General features: G+C 45.8%; 1 pseudogene; it reads right to left on the reverse strand.

Annotated features, from left to right (window-relative positions):
* Positions 1–5758, reverse strand: part of LOC103606835 — a 22312-nt pseudogene extending 16554 nt beyond the window's left edge.
* Between the last annotated feature and the right edge of the window lie 264 nt (positions 5759–6022).

The raw sequence follows: 6022 nt of genomic DNA on the forward strand, positions 1-6022 counted from the left end.
AGCAAAGATTAAACAACCCTGTGATTTACTTCTGAGCGACCTTCAGATGGGGAGCTCTTGATGGTCTGGAGCATTGTGATTTTGCTGTCTGTGGCTGGCAGTTAATCAAGCCCCAGTGGGGCCTGATTCCCACATGGACAATAAACGAGCAAAGATTAAACAACCCTGTGATTTACTTCTGAGCGACCTTCAGATGGGGAGCTCTTGACGGTCTGGAGCATTGTGATTTTGCTGTCTGTGGCTGGCAGTTAATCAAGCCCCAGTGGGGCCTGATTCCCACATGGACAATAAATAAGGTGACATCATGGTGACACACTCCCGGGGGATTGTGCAAGTTTGCCAGCTCTGCTTGAGGTTGGAAGAGGCTGTCAGGGTTCTCTTGGGCTGCTAATCATCTTCGTAGGCTCATGACTCTGTAGCTCTCCAGGGACAGGTGACAAACTTCAGTCTCTTGGTTCCTTCACCCCGCACGTGACCCTCAGAATCTAGCCTGTGCTTCTGGGGGGACAGCCTCCACCATGCAGAGTTCCAGGAGAACAGGGCCCTTGGTCACTGCTCTTCAAATCCAGAGCCCACTCAGAATTGTCCCTCACTTGACTTTCAGCATAACAACTAAGACTCCTCTCCACTTTCACAGCCTGTAGAACTTTTCCACTTACTTGCGCGTGTTTGATCACTGATCTTACACTCATTGAAAGAAGAAGATGGAATGAAGACGGAAGTGTTCCACGGCACACTCCGCACACACTCAGATCCAGCTTAGTGACCTACGCAAGTTATTTAACCTCCTTATGCCTCAGTTTTCTGCCAAATGGGATAATAGCAGCAATGACATTGTGGGATGTTTGCAAACGTTAATTAAATCAATACACATGCCTAGCTGTGACAGTTCTCAGCCCAGACGTGACTGCAAGGTGTTAACTATTTTCATGACTATTTTTATTATATATGTTTTTCATGAGAACAAATGGGGTCTATTTGAGAGAACATGGGCTTTGGAGTTTGGAAGACTAGATTTCTATCTTGGCTCTATTAATTATTGGCTGTGTGACTTCAGGAAAGTTATTTAACTTTTTGGAAGCTCAATTCGCTTATACATCAGGTAGTGGTTAATACTACTGACTTCAAAGAGTCATCGTGAATATTAACCGAGCAACTAACTGGAAAACACCGAGTGAAGGCCAGGCACAGAGTGGACACCTCATAAATGACAGCGCCTTCTGTTCCTCTGGGTAGAAAGTACGTCGCTTCTAGTGCATGATAAAAGAGAATTGCACTCAAATTAACCAGTAAAGGGAAGTCAAGAAGGAAGGGAAAAGGCAGTCTCATCAGGTACTGTTGGTAGCATCCAACAGACAGTCGCTGTTCAGTAACTCTAGAATTGAAAACAGACTCTTACTGAGTGCCTCAAGGGCAAAGAAGGGAGCTTACATTTATTGAGCCCCTACTAAGTGCTAGGCACTTTGTATAAGTCGTTTGAGCCTCAACAAGACCCACAAAGAACTCCATTTTACTGATAATAAGACAGACGAAACAATCACTAAGGTCTCACCGTGAGTAAACAGGAGGGCTGTCTCATGTCAAGCATGGCTTGTCTCCTCATCACATGAGTATGACACTTGACCTCCTCATGCCAGTCATAAGGATGAATAGACAGGAGCCAGGAGAAAGTGCGGGGAGGGGGTGTTTTGCGGGGGGCAGGGGGGAAGAACTGCAGGAAGGCAGGTGTGGGAGCCGGGGAGCCAGCAGACCCTGCAGGAGCGGGAGAGGGTCCGGGAGCGGTGAGAGGTGTGCGGGAGGACAGCGGAGCGTTGGGGGGCCTTTGCAGCACTGTGACCCCTGGATAGTTGGAGGAGGGGGACATTACTAAGCAGGCTCAGCGCTGGCCGTTGAGTGTGCATTGGTCACAAGGGCACGTGAGGTGGTCCTTCTGTTTAGGTTGAAGCTGAGCCTCCCAACCTGACAGTCTCCAGAGTGCTCAGGGGACTTGGAGGTGGTTTTCCTGGTCTGAATTCCTTTCGGACACATGACTGTGTCCTCTGACACCCACGTGGGGCCTCTCATGGAAGCAGAATGCAAGGCATCCCGCGGCATGAGGACAGATCCTCACCGCACCCACAGGGCCCACCTGCACTATCTCCCCATCTCGGCTCCCCTCCCTCAGATCAGCCGCACATCTTCCTCTCTCTGGGTGCACCACGTGTACTCCTTGGGTAGGTCTGTGGCTTCTGAAGTTCGCCGCCTCCCAGCCAGCCGTTCTTGCCCACCCTATCTGAGGGGGCTGTCCCCTCCTCCTGTCCCTTCATCCTGATTTATTTCCTTTGGAATTCATAGCACTCTCGAAACCTTTTGAACATCCATTTGTCTGTCTCCACATGCCCCACTGAAATGTAAACTTCGTAAGGACAATGACCTTGTCCGCCATGTTCATGTCTGTGTATGCTCAGCACCTACCTGAGTGTCTGGCACCCAGTACCACTCAGTATATTTCTGCAGGATGAACGAATGGAGAGGAGAGGGTGATGTCACAGAAGCTGAGGGCAGTGGTCCCCAGTCGGGGCTGCTTGCATCAAAGTCACCATGAAGCTCCGTAAGCATGCAGACACCTGCACCCTGCCCAGATCTCACATCATCAAATCTGAATCCCCTGGGCTTTGGTAAGTGTAAAGTCCTCCACTTTGATGTACTCAGATGACAGCCGGGGTTGAGAATCATTAGAGCAGAGAATTTCAAGAAGGATCCACAGTGGCAAATGCGGCGGGGTGTTTCAGCAACCTAAGCACTGAACAATGTCCTGACCTCACGTGGTTTAGGGTTAAGCTGGTCAGTTCAAAGCATGGAGGGTGCTGCTCTGGAGATGTGCCAGTGCCTTCCAGGGTCTGCCCCATCTTCTCTTGCCTAATCGTCCTTTAGGGGATTAATTCTCTGCCACTGACAACCATGAGGTTTGGTGCGACCAACCCCACCAGGGCCTCATCTGATGGTCACAGTTGTGGCCTTGCCTCCCACAGCACTTGGCCCAGTGCTGGACATGTGACCACATCAGAACCAAGAATGTCCCAGAAGATGCTTGCTCAGGCTCTTAAGTAAGAGTCTCTCCTGTAAACTCCTGGAAAGATTCTTTCTCTTCCCCCAGATGTGGTAACAGAGTGTGCAACCTGGATCTGTAGTAGCCATTTTGCTACCAAACAAGCCGAGCCTGGAGCTGGTCGATAAACGAGACCCCACGGAAGGGAGAGCTGAGGCAGAATCACCAGGGCCTCATGATGGGTGGGGTCCGTGGTGGAACCAGTCCCCTCTGAACACATCAGTTGCACAAATCAGTAAGTTTCTATGGATGAAAAAGAGTCCTGACCAACCTGTGCATGTGGTGAGTTGAGGGTGAAATGGGCTTCAGTTTGTTGATGCCCCGACTCTTAAACCGATTTTATTGAACTGTGATGTGAATCTAAGCCCCAGTACTTCAGTCACCAGAATGATGTGAGACATCTCACGATCTCTCATCAGCAGTCAATATTCTGGAGGGTTGGAACCTCAGGGCTCCTTTAGAGGGTTAGTCCCAAGTCTAAGGTAGGCTTGATTCTGGAAAAATAAGTCTTTTATAACTGTCCCAGTACAGAGAAACCTTTTTAGAAATAGACACTCCATGAAGTCTTTGACTCACATGGGCACACACGGGAGCCGAGATGTTCCATTATCCAAATGGCTGTGGTGGTCTTGCTAACCAAAGCAGTTCTTGCCGTCTTGAGAAGCCAACATGGGAACAAACAGCTCCAGCAGATCCCAAGCTACCGTGGGTGTGAGTGAGCCCTGCTTCTGCTTCCTGTCTGAATGCTCTACATCTGTTTTGGATTCCACACTGGGTTTGTGTGTTTATATTTTGATTCATGGTAACTTCTTATGTTTTGGAACTGATTTGTGTTGAACACAACTATAAATAAAAACAATGGCTGAAAGAGCAAAAAAAAAAAAAAAAAATCCATCAGTAGATCCTGACCAGCTCTAGTAACAATGGTCTGACTGACCTCCCCGTGTCTTAAGCTTGTAGGTGGGAGTTGCACAGAATTCAGGGGCTCTTCTGGGGACCCTAATCATGATAAATCAGAGGAAACAGGCTTTGGTGGCCAGGACCCAAGGGTTACAAATATAGGATTGCAGTTTCCAGCTTTGAAGTCAACACACTATGGACTTTGGAGACATATTCAGGTTCAAGTCATAGTCCTAGTACGTCCTGTCCATGTGACAGGTGAGTTAACAGATCTGAGCTTCTTTGATCAACTGTAAACATGAGTGCAATAAAATCTACTTCCCAGGGTATTGAGGGTTAAATGATAACACATATGTGAAAGTGCCAAGCAGGACCCCCCAGGACCTCTAGGCTCTCATATTGTGGAAAAAAATGACTGCCACAGATTCAAATCCCGTGTTCTGTACCACGTTATGCAATGACCCCGCTGGAAGCTCCCACAGAAGAGGCAGCTCTCAGAAAGGCCAGTTTCTGTTTCTTTTCTAGGCTCTCATATTGTGGAAAAAAATGACTGCCACAGATTCAAATCCCGTGTTCTGTACCACATTATGCAATGACCCCGCTGGAAGCTCCCACAGAAGAGGCAGCTCTCAGAAAGGCCAGTTTCTGTTTCTTTTCTTTATCACTCTATGGCTGCATGTAAGAGTACAAAAACATTAGTAGCATTAATATGAGACATTCTAATTATTTTGAGGCTGAAGAGTGGGATCCCAGTATCTGATATGTGAATACCGAGTAGACCCTTCTCATCTGAGTCCCACTAACATTTTTTCAACTTTATTGCAGTATAATTTGATATATTTCAAGAATGCAGTTCAGGGACTTTCAACAAATGTATATACCTACATAATCACCAATCAAGACACAAATTATCTCCACCACTCCAGAAATCTCCCTCATGCCTCTTTGCAGTCAATCCCAATTCCATTGTAGGAATATTCTGCAGTTTGTTAATCTGATTACCTGTTGGTGGACATTTGACTTGTTTTCAGCTTTTGGCTATTATAGATAGAGCTGCTCTTACATTTGTGTACAAGTCTTTTCATAACATTTCATTTCTTTCCAGTAAATACCTTGCTGTAGAATTGTGGGGTCAGATGGTAAGTGTATTTTTAAATTTTTAAATGTTTATAAAAAGTGCCAAACAGTGTATGAAAGTTCACATCTTTGTCAACACTTAGTATTGTCAGGCTTTTTTACTTTTAGCCAGTGCAGTGGTAACAACTCGTTGTGGTTTGCCACTAACTTTTTTTTTTTAATCGTGATAAAATACACATAACTTTAAATCAACCATCTTGACCATGTTTAAGAGTACAGTTCAGTGGCATTGAGTACATTCACATGGTTGTGTTACCATAACCACCACTCATCCACAGAACTCTCTTCATCTTTCAGATCCGAAACTCTGTACCCGTTAAGCAACAACTCCCCATTTGCTTTCCCCCTGCCCCTGGCGACCACCGCTCTACTTTCTGTCTCTACGAGTTTGACTGCTCTAGGTATCTCATATAAGTGGACTCATACAGTATTTGTCTTTTTATGAATGGCTTATTTCACTTAATGTCCTCAAGGTTCATACATGTTATAGCATGTGTCAGAATGTCCTTTCCTTTTAAGACTGAACAATAGTCCGTTACGTGTATATACAATTTTGTTTATCCGCTCACCTGTCAATGGACACTTGTCTTGCTTCCACCTTTCGGCTGTTGTGGACAATGCTGCCATGAGCATGGGTACACAAACATCTCTTTGAGTCCCTCCTTTCAATTCTTTTGGGTATATACCTGGGAGTGAAATTGCTGGATCATATGATAATTCTATTTTTAATTTTTTGAGTGACTGCCATCACTTAGTATTGTCAGGCTTTTTTACTTTTAGCCAGTGCAGTGGTAACAACTCGTTGTGGTTGGCCACTAACTTTTTTTTTTTTAATCGTGATAAAATACACATAACTTTAAATCAACCATCTTGACCATGTTTAAGAGTACAGTTCAG

This window comes from Galeopterus variegatus, unplaced genomic scaffold (genome assembly GCF_000696425.1).
Source record: "Galeopterus variegatus unplaced genomic scaffold, G_variegatus-3.0.2 Scaffold6868, whole genome shotgun sequence".
NCBI lineage: Eukaryota > Metazoa > Chordata > Mammalia > Dermoptera > Cynocephalidae > Galeopterus > Galeopterus variegatus.